The sequence below is a fragment of the Herpailurus yagouaroundi genome, unplaced genomic scaffold, assembly GCF_014898765.1.
Source record: "Herpailurus yagouaroundi ecotype Mexico unplaced genomic scaffold, PumYag 140, whole genome shotgun sequence".
NCBI lineage: Eukaryota > Metazoa > Chordata > Mammalia > Carnivora > Felidae > Herpailurus > Herpailurus yagouaroundi.
Window position 1 is genome coordinate 87,530,759 of NW_024412395.1, and position 15,660 is coordinate 87,546,418.

General features: G+C 36.5%; 1 protein-coding gene across 7 annotated transcripts in view; it reads left to right on the forward strand.

The window, feature by feature from the left end:
- MAP2 (microtubule associated protein 2) overlaps positions 1–15,660 on the forward strand; it is a 284,671-nt gene that overhangs the window by 127,059 nt on the left and 141,952 nt on the right. For 2 of the 7 annotated variants that reach the window (XM_040476063.1, XM_040476070.1), the window contains exon 1: positions 15,519–15,638. The exons of 4 other annotated variants lie outside the window; for them this stretch is intronic. The gene's annotated coding sequence lies outside the window, so the exon portion shown is untranslated. Of the gene's footprint in view, positions 1–15,518; positions 15,639–15,660 lie in introns of those variants that run through there. One more of the 7 variants, XM_040476064.1, reaches the window with a different exon arrangement.

Consider the following 15,660-nt stretch of genomic DNA (forward strand, 5'->3'; position numbering starts at 1 on the left):
CTCTCTCTCTCTCTCTCCCTCTCCCTCTCTCTCTCTCTCTCTCTTTCTCTCTCTCTCTTTTGTGGCATTATTTTTTCAAGATGTATTCCATGAACCAGTAGCATCAGAATCATCTGAGGTGTTACACAGTGGGTTCTTGGGCCATCTCTAGACTTCTAAATCAACACACAATGGTGAAACCTAGCATTTTAGCACAACTCTGTGGAATCCAGAACAAATGTTGGGAACCGCAGCCATGTTCTCCACTTTCACAGTCTCTGCCCCATAGATGGTATTGGGAGGAGTGAGGGCAAGATCTCACTTCATAACCTTGCAGAATCTCGGGTTTCATAACCTTTTGTTGTTGGTGGTGATGATGGTGGTGGTGTTCTGAACCACAGGTCCAAAGAATTGAGTTCTTCATGATCTTCATTTTTAGGGGTACATCATCATCAGAAAATGAAAGTTCCTTTCTTGATTCACATTATTTAAAATTTTTCTTTTAATCTCTGACCTCCACTTCCATTTGCCTCCCTCATATACTTGGTTGATGCATATCTGTCTTGGCAGAGATGATGTTCTATTTATGCCTTTTCCATTCAATATTGTTGTATGTTTACTTACTTCAAAGCTTCTAAAAGCTGTGCAGGACTCCGGGACTTCTTCTATCTCCTTTGACTTGTCCATATGCCTCACTGTGAGCACCTCAGTTTTCTTCAACTCTTGTGGCATCATGAACAATGAATTCAACCACCTCACACACATTCACCACTTGTAATCAGGCTTCAAGAATACTCTCACCATTTCCCTTTATCTGTTATTAAATCCAGACTTTAAAAATTATTTTTCATTGATAGTATCCTAACAAGCTGTCTGGATAACATGTATTGGAAGGAATTGCAAACTTAATGGAAAATGCCTTTAAATTGCATTGTAGAATGAGTTATATCTGAATTACCTTTAATCATGTAATTCCAGCCTCTGATTTATAAGGTCTTTTTGAAAATGAGTCATAGGTAAGATATCCTAACAACAAAGCTGTTTTCTTTTTCTTATATTTGTCATACAATCTTGGATCTTTCTCTCTGGAGACTTTAGCTCTTTATGAACTCTAAGTTACCTAGAATGTGTAACAGAAAGTCACAAATCTATTCTCACTAGTACAAAACACATGTCCTATGCTAGAGGTCATTATTTCTCAATGAAATATGCAATATTAACATAAAGGTTATGGTATCAGGGACTCTTGATCAAAGTGCTATCTTTGAATCTCTTGTCTGGCTGCACGGATGTTGGAAAGAAAGTTTTTCTGAGCAAAGATATTTTATGTAAGTAATCAAGCATTTAACCTAAAGAAGAATGCAGCCAGCCAGTCAATAGTGATGAAATACTCTTTGTTTTTCACTCTCCCTCACTCAGAGACTGCTGACTGTTCACCTCTAGGCCATAGGCATTTTGAGGGTGACATTGTCTCTTTCCGAGATAATCCTCATGATAGGATACACTTAATTTATGCTATTGATGGGACGGCTTCTGAACTGAACTGATTTGCATATCATCAATATACGTAAGTCCTGAGTAGAGGGCCAGCCATCCAAATTAAAATATTCCCTGTCAAGGACATGCTGTGTCTAGCAAATTCTAGAGTAATGCTGATTGCAGGTGGTTGGTGAATATTGATGCTGTTCAAGATTTATAAGGCTTCATTGGAGGGCCAATGAAACTTAAGATTTCTTTAGAACAATGTCCCTGTTTAAAACAACTCTTGTTCGGACCCAGCTGGGCATTCAGTAATGCCAGCCACTGAATAAGATCTTTCAAGTGCCTCAGCCCGCCTCACCTGTCAGACTGGCTCACTGGTTTATAAAGGAAACCCTGTTTGCTTCCAAAGTTCTTGATCTTCCAACTTTTCTCTACCCTTCTCCCATATTCTTACTTTTCCTTCTGATTTGAGTGTCTTAACCCTTCTAGCACATGTCATCAGTTTTTATTTACTTTTTTTCTTCAGATGCTGCACAAATAGCACTGGGTCAAGGTCAGCATGTCTATGCTATTTTATTACTTTCACTCCTCTTCACTCCCCTTTCCAAAGTTTTTCCCTGTTGTAAAATAAATTTCTCTTTTGTTGCACTTGGCTTTTAATGGAATGCCTTGCCAATTTCTCAAAGGTTTCCCTTTTTGCAGTCCTTATGCATTTAACAAAGGCTTTACTTCCCCATCTCCAATCAGCAAATCAATCAATCATACATTCTACTGGGGATTTCCAAATTGACATTGGAAATTATAACAGAGTTATAATCAACCATTGCCATCTAGAAAAACCTGTCATTGAGGTACCACCTGTTCTTTTCTAATGTGGCATCTATGTGCTCACAGGTGTTTCAGCAGAAGGTATCTGGAAGCTGGGCATTATTTTTTTTAATTTTTAAATGTTTATTCATTTTTGAGAGACACAAAGAGACAGAGGGTAAGCAGGGGAGGGGCAGAAAGAGAGGAAGACATAGAATCTGAAGCAGGCTCCAGGCTCTGAGCTTCATCACAGAGCCCAATGTGTGGCTCGAACCCACAAACAGTGAGATCATGACCTGAGCCAAGGTTGGACGCATAACTGACTGAGCCACCCAGGTGCCCCTGTAAGCTGGGCATTCTATTCCCTTGTCTTTATTTCTTTAGTTCTAGTGAGTTCAAAATAAATAGATACCATGCTATAGTATTATGTATAGTGAAAACAATAGCTATATATTTTTCTCCCCGTTTCCAGTTACATTTTTTTCTGAGTCAGCACCCAAGACACACATTATTTATTCTGCACCAATGTAAGAAGAATCTATAGATATTGTAGAAAGAAAATGCTATAAAACACATCAAGCCTGCCCTTAACTGAAGTGAAACCAAAGGCTTCGGTAGAGAAAAGTTGTCCAAATGATTGATTGCTTACCTATTTTCCTGTTTTCTTGACCATGTTCCCCATGACTTTGGGGTAGAAGGAGAAGAAAGAATTGAAAAGGGATAGACAAAGCATAGAGAATGGGAGAGGAAACACACACACACACACACATACACACACACACACACACAACAAGAGTGTAACAGTTTAAGAAAAAAGTTAGTGTTCTCAGGGATGTGGTAATTTCTCTCATAGACAGATTCATTGGCCCGGATACTTAACAATGGCTACTTCTGCAAAGATCATGTTCTTTCAATCCATTTGAAAAATAAGTTATAATAGATGAATGATATCTGGAAAAAAAACTGAGGTTTTTCCCCAAAATATTAAATAAAACATTCTTATTTCTTTAATTATATGTTTGCTATTAGAAGCAAAAGGGAGGAAAGCCACAGAATTGTGGAAAATGATAGTATAAATATAATGTAATTTCAGACATTGTCATATAGAATTCTTCCCACGTGAACCCCTTCTAGCCAACTTGATGGTACTGTTGAGAAAGAATGTCCATATATAGACATGGATCATATCTAATATTGCCTTTTAATTTAAAAACCAATATGTCTTTTATCTAGAGTCTTTTGTAGCTTAGAAATCTGATAGGATGAAACATAAAAGTATTCCTGCTCTCCATTCCAGTTCCCCTCTCTTTTCACAAGGGGTTTGATATCCGTAATCTATGTTCTCTAGCTCCAATCAACAGGAGGATTTAGGACTTTCGTGCACATTTAGGTATATCAGTGGATTTATTCTAAACATTCAAAGTGTGTGTTGTTCTGGCAAACTGTTTTATTTAAACAATGTACAAATAAACACTCATATCACCAGTAAATTCTCTTCTCATCTCTGATGTACCCTTGGTAGAAGGACTGGAAGAAGAGGAAAGATAAGGACTAAAAAACTTTATATACATTTCCTGGTGGCTGTTACCCCAGGGTATACTCTCCCCTAAACAGCAAAGAAAATAAGTATGGATTTCATAAATTTTTGGAATGTGGATTTTAGCTATTCACAGAATATATATATTTTTTAATATATGCATTTTCGAGAAGCATTCCACATATGCTGTTGCATTTATGAAGCCATCACAGTAGATGTTTTATGAATTGACCTGGAAATATTTAATGCTGGAAGAAAATACTATAAGAGCTTGTAAAATTTAAACCTTTTCAGAATAATCTGGTACTAATGTTAAGGTTAAAGACTGCCTAATTCATATGGATTGGCCTCTCAAATACTGCTAACTCTCCAGTTCTATGAAGTTGCCAAGTATTGAAGAAATGAGAAAGGTTTACAATATTGAGATAATGATCTTGAAATCTAGAAAAGCAATGAACAAAATAACTTCTTTTAGCATTTTTCAAAAAGAAATCGGAATTTTAGAACTAATGTCATGCAATGTAGCATTTGATTTTGTAGCATTTGACTTTGTGCCATTATTTATTCTTCCATTAAATTCTAATGGTCCCATTTGTGGAGATGTTCAATCAAATAAAGGTTCATTTCCGGCTTCCAGGAAGATCAGCCAAGAAATCCATAACTCCTGAAGATGATTCTGCTTGGCAGACTGTTAAATGAAACTTTTCATTGAGAATTCCTCAACACCAAATCTCATAATTTTCTTTCATGACTTCCCATTTTCTCCTAATAATATAGATTCCCTATAGGCTGATTGTATACAGTGAAAGAAAGCAGTTTGCATCAACTTTTAGGTGATTGGAAAGCTAAACATGCAAGTTATAACCAAGGATTCACAAGCATGTACAAAAGTTGCAAGAAGAAGTTTTGTCAAAATAATAAACACATAGACAGATAATTATTTGTGAAAATTTAAATTGTGAGATGCACTTAAAATGGCTACAAATGTGTCATAGATGAAAAGCCTAAAATGTGTATATTTAAATAACCAAGACACAAAAATAAATAAAATCATTGCACCATGTATTTTGTCAAATGATTTCTGAAACTAGTGATTTCCACCAATTTTGCCAACTGTTTCAACTCAGACTTCAGATTTTTATGAGGTCATTCATCCTTTTTATATGAGTCTTAGTGTTATAATTTCAGTCATCCATTCATGCATACATGAGTTCAAGGAGTATTTATTATGTGCTGATTATGTACCAGGCCTAAGAACCTGCAGATATTAGTGAACAAAAGAGGCAGAGTTTTGCTTTTCTGGGGCCCACAAATGAATGAGGAGAGACAGACCACAAAGAATAAGCATAAAAAATATGTAAGTTATATAGTATATTAGGAAATGATAAGTATTCTGCCAAATGCAATAATGGAGACTGGGAAAGGGAATTGCAGATTGCAATGGTCACATTAAGCCTCACTGAGAAGATAATATTTGAGGAAGGGCTTGATGGAGGTATTGGAGTGATTTGGAAGAAAAGTATCCCGCACCTTAACTGTAGATAAATTTAAGTTAATTTAAACAAGGCATGCATTGGCATATGATATTGGTGTCATGTTTTCTGATGTAACCTTTGTGGTTAACCATGGTATTCAATTATTTCTAACTTGATATAATAAAATGGAAATAGTAATTGGCTATGTAAAACAAGTATTTTACCATTATAATCTATAGTTAAAAAAATTTTTTTTAATCTTTATTTACTTTTGAGAGAGAGGGAGGCAGAGTGCAGGCGGGGGAAGACCGGAGAGAGAATCCAAAGCAGAATCCAAAGCAGGCTCCAGGCTCTGAGCTATTAGCATAGAGCCTGATGAGGGGCTCAAACTCACAAACCATGAGACCATGACCTGAGCTGAAGTCAGACACTTAACCGACTGAGCCACCCAAGCACCCCTGTAATCTATATTTTTAAGACATATGTTAGGGGCGCCTGGGTGGCGCAGTCGGTTAAGCGTCCGACTTCAGCCAGGTCACGATCTTGTGGTCCGTGAGTTCGAGCCCCGCGTCGGGCTCTGGGCTGATGGCTCAGAGCCTGGAGCCTGTTTCAGATTCTGTGTCTACCTCTCTCTCTGCCCCTCTCCCGTTCATGCTCTGTCTCTCTCTGTCCCAAAAATAAATAACGTTGGCAAAAAAAATTAAAAAAAAAAAAGACATATGTTAATTTCAACAAGAGGTTAAAAATATGCACAGTAAACCCAAATTATCAATGAAGTTCTTAAAAACCACGTGAGCATATATCTCACGCATGTCACTCTGTCAAGATTAGACCAGATAGGTAGTAGATAAAATTGCAGTGTCTTCCTTAACTATAGGAATGCTTGTGTTTCCTCATTTATATATGAACTGATGGAAACTGAAATAATTCTGAAAGTAAATTTTTTTATTTCTAAGACTATCTCTTTTATGCACAGAGTAGTATAGTCTGTCTTAAAGTGCCTGACCTAGAAAAATGAAAAATTATTATTTCTGTGTTCAGTTTAGCTCCTTTCTTCTGATAACACCTTAGAATTGTTAAGGTGGATTACAAATAATTAACTCAGAAGTCCAGGGATTGAATTTCTGCTTCACCACTTACCGGCTGTGTGCTCGGCATATAGCTAAACCTAATTGGACTCTTACCTCTATTGTAAAGTGGAGGTTCATAACTCTCAGAGTTGTGAAATAAAACAATGTTCTATTTATTTATTTTTTAATGTTTTATTTATTTTTTAGAGAGAGACAGAGAGCGAATGGAGAGGGCAGAAAGAGAGGGAGACAGAATCGAAGTAGGCTCCAGGCTCTGAGCTGTCAGCACAGAGCCCGACACGGGGCTTGAACTCACGAACTGTGAGATCATGACCTGAGCTGAAGTCAGACGCTTAACCAACTGAGCCACCCAGGCGCCCCTAAATAAAACAATGTGTTCAAAGAGGTTGGCACATTATAGGTACTTAATCATTTATATTACAATTGTGTCTTATGCTTTTTAATTGGTCAATATTAGAATAAATAAATGAATATAAACAACATAAGACTAGCCCAAGGCCATATATAATATCAGTCATTATAGCATCATGGTGATTTTGTTTTATTTTATTTTATTTGGTATCAGGGTGATTCTGAGAAAGCAAAGTGTGTACTGGAGCTGTTCTGGAAGCCTTTTATAAAAGAGGGCAGAACATTAAATGGACAAAACAGGAAGTCTAAGATTTTGGTTGGTGGCAAAGAAGTAGATGATTTTGAAGAAAACTGGTGACTATGCTGGGTGTCAATGGGCAAGGGATTTGCGTGAAAGGGACAGTATAAAAGGCACCTCACCTGTCCATGCTTTGGTCATCACAGTGTAGTTGAGTAGGTATTGCTATAGACAAGTATTTTCCCATGTTACTAAATTTCTAAGATACACATTTTACTATACAGTTTTTTTAGTTCACTGTTTCCTATTTATTTATTAAAAGCCAATGTGAAATGTTGTTGCAGTTCGTTTATTTAAGAAACACATAATACTCATAGGGCCTTCATTTATGAGGCCATGGTTCCACACCTGAGTATGTATGTTCATACCAGAACCCTTTGCAGAATGTTCACTGTGGATCCTAAAATATGCTATAAACAGAATTTCTAAACCATTGGCATCATAGTATTTTATTGCTATTGTTATTATTATTGAGGTATAATATACCTTAATAAAGCACATGCATCACGATTGTACACCCCCCTCAACATGTCACAGCCACCCATGTCAAGACGCATTGTACTTCTTCTTAGTCAGTACTACCCTTTATCTTAATCCCCATAGAGGTAAACGCTATTCTGACTTCTATTTCTGAACATTAGTTTTGTCTGTTCTTGAATTGCATATAAATGGATTAAAACAGTATGTCCTCTTTTGTGTCTGTATCTTTTACTTATCATTATGCCTATGAGATTCATCAGTGTACTTGCATGTAACAGTAATCCTTTTTTATTCTTTATTTTTTTCACTGTGCTAATCCATTGTACGAATATACTGTAACAGCTTCTACTATTGTTGAGCATTTGAGTGGTTTCTAATTTCATGATGTTATGAATAAAGCTACTAAGAACATTTCCAAAAACGTATTTAGATAGGCATATGTATTCAGTTCTCTTGAGTATATACCTAGAAATGGAATTACTGGCTGATGAGGTAGACTTACATTTTACTTTACTAAGTCTTGCCAAAGAAGTTTCAAAAGGGTCTATACTAGCTTGTTCTCCCACCAGCAGTGGGTTAGAGTTTCAGTTGTTCTGCCATTATAGTTTTCAGTACCTGGAGAATTTTATTCCCAACATAGTTCTTCAAGTGTAATGAGATTATAACTTGATGAATTGAACTAGCAATTATTTTTCAGAATTGAAGTTCACATAACACTGTTTTGCAAAAAGAAGTTTAGTTCCGTTTACTTTGATGAAAGTATATGAGCAGAATAGAACTTGGGGTAACTGTCATTTCCTAAGCCTCGGTGGTGATGGCATACACAACTTAAATATGGCCTTTAAGCTAGCTATTTCACTAAATAGCAGTCAGACTGTATTTTGGGTGCTGACAATTGTAAAAACTTCTCTTTCCTTTCTCTATTTACATCATCTTTTTTTGGCTTCACCTCAATGAGTGAAATAAGAGTACTAATGGAATAAAGAAAAATAAGAGCATATCATTTTTGAAACTGCCTGTGAAAAATTGCCAGTGAAATATGAATATTTCTGAGGTTAAAAATGGTGCATAACCCAAAAATAATTTGAAATGTATTTTGTGCTTATATTTGGATAAGAATATAAATAACTGAATTTTAGGAAAAAAAATCACCACACTAAGATTTAAAATGAAATTGTGAAGCCAAACTCTGATCCTGATGACTCAGAGGATTAAAACATGATACAAGAGCAAACGGAAAGTAGTCCAGTTATGTTGCCTTACTCCTCACCCTACTTGCTTAGAATATATTCATCCTTCCCAGTATGGGTCAAGTCTAATCAAAATCACAGTGAACATGGCAAAGATGACTGTAGGTGACCCATATGTAAGTATGCTCTTTGCTTCTTTATAAACATACTCCATTTCTGATTCACTCTATCTAAATTCAGTGAAAATACTAAGTATCTTGGCTTAAAAGTTTTTATTTTTTATTTATTTTTTTTTTAATTTTTTTTTCAACGTTTATTTATTTTTGGGACAGAGAGAGACAGAGCATGAACGGGCGAGGGGCAGAGAGAGAGGGAGACACAGAATCGGAAACAGGCTCCAGGCTCTGAGCCATCAGCCCAGAGCCTGACGCGGGGCTCGAACCCACGGACCGCGAGATCGTGACCTGGCTGAAGTCGGACGCTTAACCGACTGCGCCACCCAGGCGCCCCAAAAGTTTTTATTTTTAAAAATTTTAAATTTTCTTCTTATTTGAGAGAGAGAGAGAGAGAGAAAGAGAATATCTTAAGAAGGCTCCACTCTCAGTGCAGGGCTGGATACGGGGCTAAATCCCACAATCCTGGGATCATGACCTGAGCTGAAATCAAGAGTTGGATGGTCAACTGACTGAGCCACTGGGCGCCCCTAAAAATTTTTCTACTGGGTTGTATGTGAAGAGACAATTAATATAAATATTAAAAAGGTGAATAATTATGGAAGTTGAGGCCTGAAAAATATCAATCTGTTTTCAAGTTTTGGATAAGTAAAAATCCAGCTCAGTAGCATAGAGTACCTAGTGAAAGTCAGTGAAAGATGAAGCACACAACAAGCTGATGAATGTAGTTCATCCTCTTTAATCATAACAAGAAGAATTAGGGGCAAGAGTCAAGTGATTTAAAGATTTTATTGCGGGGGAAGGGATTTTTATCCTTCTATAATAAGTTTGCTCATTATCTGCTCTCAAAATCCTATATATGAATTTCTGAATATATTGGTTATTTATTTTTTATAAAGATAATTCAGCTTTGTTTATGTTAATAATTTTTATAATTTGCTATGAAAACAAAAGAACATCATGTGAGTAATTTACATAAATGTGTCCTTTGGGTGCTTAGGGATTGTCTTTTACCTCCCAACCAGTTATTCATCCCATAAATCAGGAATCCCCTAGAACATATGTCTTGCACTGCTGATATTACATTGAATCTGTTTGCCTAGGCATTTTTAAGAAATGAAATCCAGAGACTTACTGTAGAATTTGTCAAAGAATTCAAGAAACATTTCTAGAAGATTTTCAGATCCTCACATGAATCATAGAGCCTCATGGCCTTAAAAGCAATCAGGAGTATTGGGGCCTATACTTCTCATAATTTGTAATATTCTGGAAAGTGTCACATATTGAATTTGAAACTTGTCATATTTTATTTAGTGGCTATTGAAGACTTGCCTTTGCCTAGAGACTGGGACATTTTGTACAGTTCTCTACTCAGTTCGGCTTCCTTTTTATGACTTCTCCAGGTATTGTTGAACAATATGAAATTGCTATTTTATAGGTTAAAAGGTAATGGAATTTCAACATTTCATATAATTCAGACAGATACACTAATTGTGACACTTTTCTTTCTTTTTGTTTTTTGTCGGACCACAGTGTACTTTTTTTTTTACATTAACACATGTTTTTTGAATCTTTATAAACAACTGAAGCATCCATTAACCATATCTACTGACGCTTCATGAGCAGTTTGGTTACCTCTGATTAGCATAAACTCAATCTGCTGCCAAAACACCCAAGTTTTTTAGACTTTCTTTGAAGGAGGACACCCTGGAAGTAGCATTTCCCCAGGTTTTCCGGGCATTCAAGTCACCTGGAGTACACAGGCTTCAGGCCCATTCCATGGAAATCCTGACTCAGTAGGTCTGTCTTAAGGCAGGCAGGGTGCTGGGACACGGAGTCTGACCACAGGATACTTTTGTGTGGACAAAATTTGTTCAAAGAAGAGATGCGATCTGTGATAAATAAGGCAAAACAGTGTGCAGTGAATTTGGACGTTATATAATTTGTAAGATACTCAGATATCTGCTTATATTTAGAATGACAAATTTCAGAGTATAAGGTAAAAGTATAATTATTATTTCTATTGTTAATTTTTTTAAGTGCCAAGTATAGTAATTATAGTCAATTTATAAAAAGCTACTTCAAGGGCGCATGACTGGCTCAGCCGGTAGAGCATGTGACTCTTGATCTGGGGCTTGTGGGTCCGAGCCCCACGTTGGATGTAGAGATTACTTAAAAATAAAATCTTAGAATTGTTTTTAAATTAAAAAAAAATTAGCCACTCTGGAAAACAGTGTGGAGGTTCCTCAAAAAATTAAGAATAGATCTACCCTATGACCCAGCAATAACACTGCTAGGAATTTACCCAAGGGATACAGGAGTGCTGATGCATAGGGGCACTTGTACCCCAATGTTTATAGCAGCACTCTCAACAATAGCCAAATTATGGAAAGAGCCTAAATGTCCATCAACTGACGAAAGGATAAAGAAGTTGTGGTTTCTATATACAATGGAATACTACTTGGCAATGAGAAAGAATGAAATATGGCCTTTTGTAGCAACATGGATGGAACTGGAGAGTGTTAGGCTAAGTGAAATAAATCATACAGAGAAAGACAGATACCATATGTTTTCACTCTTATGTGGATCCTGAGAAACTCAACAGAAGACCGGGGGAAGGTCTTCTGGGGGGAGAAGGGGGGAAGGGAAGTTACAGAGAGGGAAGGAGACAAACCTAAGAGACTCTTAAATACTGAGAATAAACTGAGGGTTGATGAGGGGTAGGGGGGAGGGGAAAGTGGGTGATGGGCATTGAGGAGGGCACCTGTTGGGATGAGCACTGGGTATTGTATGGAAACCAACTTGACAATAAATTTCATATTAAAAAATAATAAAAAAATACATTTAAAAAATTAAAAGACATTTCTAAGCATTTTGGCCATAAGGCAGTATTGATTTATTAACTATTCTAATTTTATTTAAATAATCTAAAGATTAAATGTTAGCATATTTAACACCAATAGAAGTATTATTTATCAAACAATCTCTGTCTTAGCATTTAAGAGCTGATAATCCTGTGCTAGGAACATTGGAGAATTCAAAGAAAGCAGGAGACAAGTCCCTATGTTAAATAAATGTATATCCTTTAATGGAAATAACAAAAAATATTGATTCCATGGGAGAAATGATTTATAATACAAATAAAATACAATATTCATAAGGAAGACTGAATATATGGAACAAGGAAATCAATATAGAACACAAAGAATTTTCTTGTGCTTAAATGCTTCAATTCATCTGCTAATGTGATTTTCACATTTACTCATTAAATATATATATATATTTGAATGTTACTATGTTCCCAGCCACTGTTTTGGGTGCTTTGGATACACCAGCGTGTATCCCATACGTGTGGGATACATGTATCCCAAACGTGTAAAGATGATTTCCCTCACAGAACTAGCAGAATGAGGCAGGTAGTAAATAATAACATAATAAATACAGGTTTATGGTGTGATAGAAAGTGGTAAGTGCTGTGGAAAAAGGGAAGCAGGAGCAGGGACGAAGGCTGTGGGAGACATGGTTGCAGTTTTCATCATAGTAGTCAGGAAAGCCCTGGCTGGGAAGATGATATGTGAGCAAAGGCTTCAAGGAGGTAAGGAAGAAATACCTCCATTATTCACTCCTAAAGAACTCCAAGAGTGATACACAGATATACAGACCACTGTATCTAGGGAGTAAAACTAAGGATCTTCCAGGAGAGCCATAGGGCTAAGCTAACTGAATTTGGGGATGCAGTTAAATCAGATTCTTAACCGTCAGGATCTGAGATGAAGTAGATTTTAACAGACGGGCAGAGACAAAGTGTGTCATCAAAGGTAGAAAATGAAGTGTTAGCTTAATTTCCTGCTTACTTTTATGTCCTCTCCACTATAGTTGAAGTTCTTGGAGAAGGAAATGTTGTTTTTCCCCCATACCTATCAAGCGTTTGAAATATATGTCTGTATGTCATCAAAATTGGTTAAACTGATGAATGGTACTAAGCGAAGGTCTAGAATATTGTCAAAGAGAAAAAAGGGAAGGAAAGCAATACAGTTTAGGCTCATAAGCACAAATATAAAAAATATAAAATGTCATGAAAGGCTCTCAAATATCTGCCATCTTGTGGTCTTAGAATAGAATTAAAGAGAAGAATTACAAATATAGTGCTTAGTATACAATGCACATGCTAAAGTAATAGTTGCTTCCATCCACTAACAAATGAAAAGAAAAAAAAAAAAGAAAAAGAATCTACCAATTCATTCTCAATGACAAAGCAAATATTCTCAACTATTAAATGACTCCTAAAGAGTCCTAAATATTTTTGAAGCTATGCTATTTTTTTAGACTGACCAGGACCATTATGTATACTTTATAAGATTCTGACAAAATATTTCTGTTTGAAGAAATGACAATCTTATGCATCTTTTTTTTTGTGCTTAGAAGTTAACAATATATTATCAACAATTAATATATTAAAACATTTCTTTAAAAAAATAACTTTAGTGTCCAAATCACTAGAGAAAAATAGACAATTAACAGAAAGATCATATTTAAGAAACACTTTTCGGAGGAGAAGATGTCTACCCACTATGTAAGGTTAACTGAAATCTGAACTCTCTCGTAATCTTACTAGGGTGATCATATTTTAAATGTTATTTCTTTATTTTGTAGTTGACATACTGGGGGCAGAGGACAACAGTAATGACAGCAACTGTATTTCAGACATCAGAAAAATCAAACTGATCCTACCTATGGATGAGTTAACCTAAAATCAATGAGTTATAAGAACTGAATATTGAAAGAACATTTTATGAAGGAAATAAACAGTAAAACAGCAAGGTCAAAATCCTAATCACAATTTTTGCTGACTCAGAAAGATTTTAACAAATATTGCGCCCCCCAGTGGTGGTTTTTGAGTGAAAGATCTCTTTTTTTTTTTTTTTTTTTTTTTTTTTTAACTTGGGCTCCCAGTTTTCCAGTTTCATTATTTTGGGTAACTTCATGAAACTACACAAAGTAGGGGGAACCTTGGGAAAACAGCTGAGTTTGCCCGATTTCATGCTTGCAGAAAGAACAATGCCTGCCGGGGATGATAGAGTGCCTAGTATATGATGATTAAGTTCAGGCTCAACAAGATAGGTTCACAAAAGGGTAATCATGCTGGATTCATCTGGTTGTCGGGCTGGAAATGAAAGAAAAGCAGTGACATAATTACCCCAGATTCTTCAGACCCCCAATACAGTACAGCACAGCTATTAAGCAAGACGCGTCTCAGAATTATTGGAACATATTTTAAGGAGGAAGATCACTGCTTTAGCAAGTAAAGGAAAGCTTACAAAATCAAAGACAAAGGATGTTTCTGGAATTGCTTTTGCTTGCAAACAGAACGCGACAGAGCAGGGCATGAAAATCACTTGCTGAAAGAATTAAAGCAGGGCACCTGAGATAGGAAACTGGGATGGTATTTCTGCTGGATCTCCACCCTGCTTTGTGACCTTGGTCAGATTCCCTGGGCTTCTGCTTCCTCACCTATGAGACAAAGGGTGTGGACTAGGTTGAGTGGTGTCTGTGAATCCAGAATATGGACAGAAGCAAGGAGAAGTAGGAACCATGTCGTACAAAAGAACCGTAATTTGAATATTTATGAAAGCAAAATTAGCTAGTGATCGAAAAGTGGAGAAGAAAGGTGGCTAATGGAGGATGTAAATTCATCTTAATGCGTTCAAAATAGAATGTAAAACCGATAGAGACAGTTCTTTCCAGAAGGCAAAGGATGAAGCATATCCCTTGGTCTCTAAATTTCCTCCACTGGAGTCTCCTCTTTTCTCTATCATCACCTTATTTTTCTCAGTACTTTCTGTTTCCGGTAACCATGGTGATGCTCCCTCCTGGCAACCTCCTTCAGAGCCAGCCCTTTTGGTATAGATCGAATTTTGTTCTATTCACTGATGCAGGAAGCTAACAGTGCTATAAAAATTAATTTATTTATTAACATTTTCCCCAGCTCTTTTGTCCAGGCAATAAATTCAGGGAATTATTCCACATGCAACCTCCCTACATAAAGGGCACCGTAAAACAGGGATAGTCAACTGTTCATTTCAGTTGCTAACATAAAGGGGATACTGATTATGCCAGAGATTCAGTTCCCTGCCTTGGCCCTTGGGGACGGTAAAGTCCCAGTACTCAAGCTCCTTGCCACTTCCTTTTGCTGCTGTATGTAAACGGAATAAAATAGATTGCCCACAGAAATTACACATCAACCCTGGTTTTCCAGTCCTCTTTGTTTTTTTGCGGTATCCTCTCTTGTAAGGAAAAATTGCCAAGTGTGTAATTATCACAGTTAAAAGGGGATTGAATTTCCCCTCTGAAAATACAAATACATATATGCATTTTTCTATTGGGCACAGTTATTTATTTTGGAATAGAAGTAAGCAATATGTGATACTGAGTTTTTAAAATATTGCAATTAGCAGCCAATGACAAAACATCAAACAACCTCTGATGTCATTAATGCAGATAATAAAAATTCCCATAAACTACCATTTAGTCATGTCCAGTTTGTGTAGCCAGATTTATTTGTAATCCTATATGCCGGGAAACTGCCTCTCTATTTAAGCAGTGTGTGTGTGTGTGTGTGTGTGTGTGTGTGTGTGTGTGTGTGTGTGTGTCTGGCATTAACACAAAGGAGACCAGACGATGACATTCATAGGCTTATAGACTCGACTCCTGGGGACACACTTGGATGGAGGCAATTAAAATGCCTGTCAGGCATTTGATACCAGAAGCCCCTATGGTAAACCGCTAAATCATAAGCC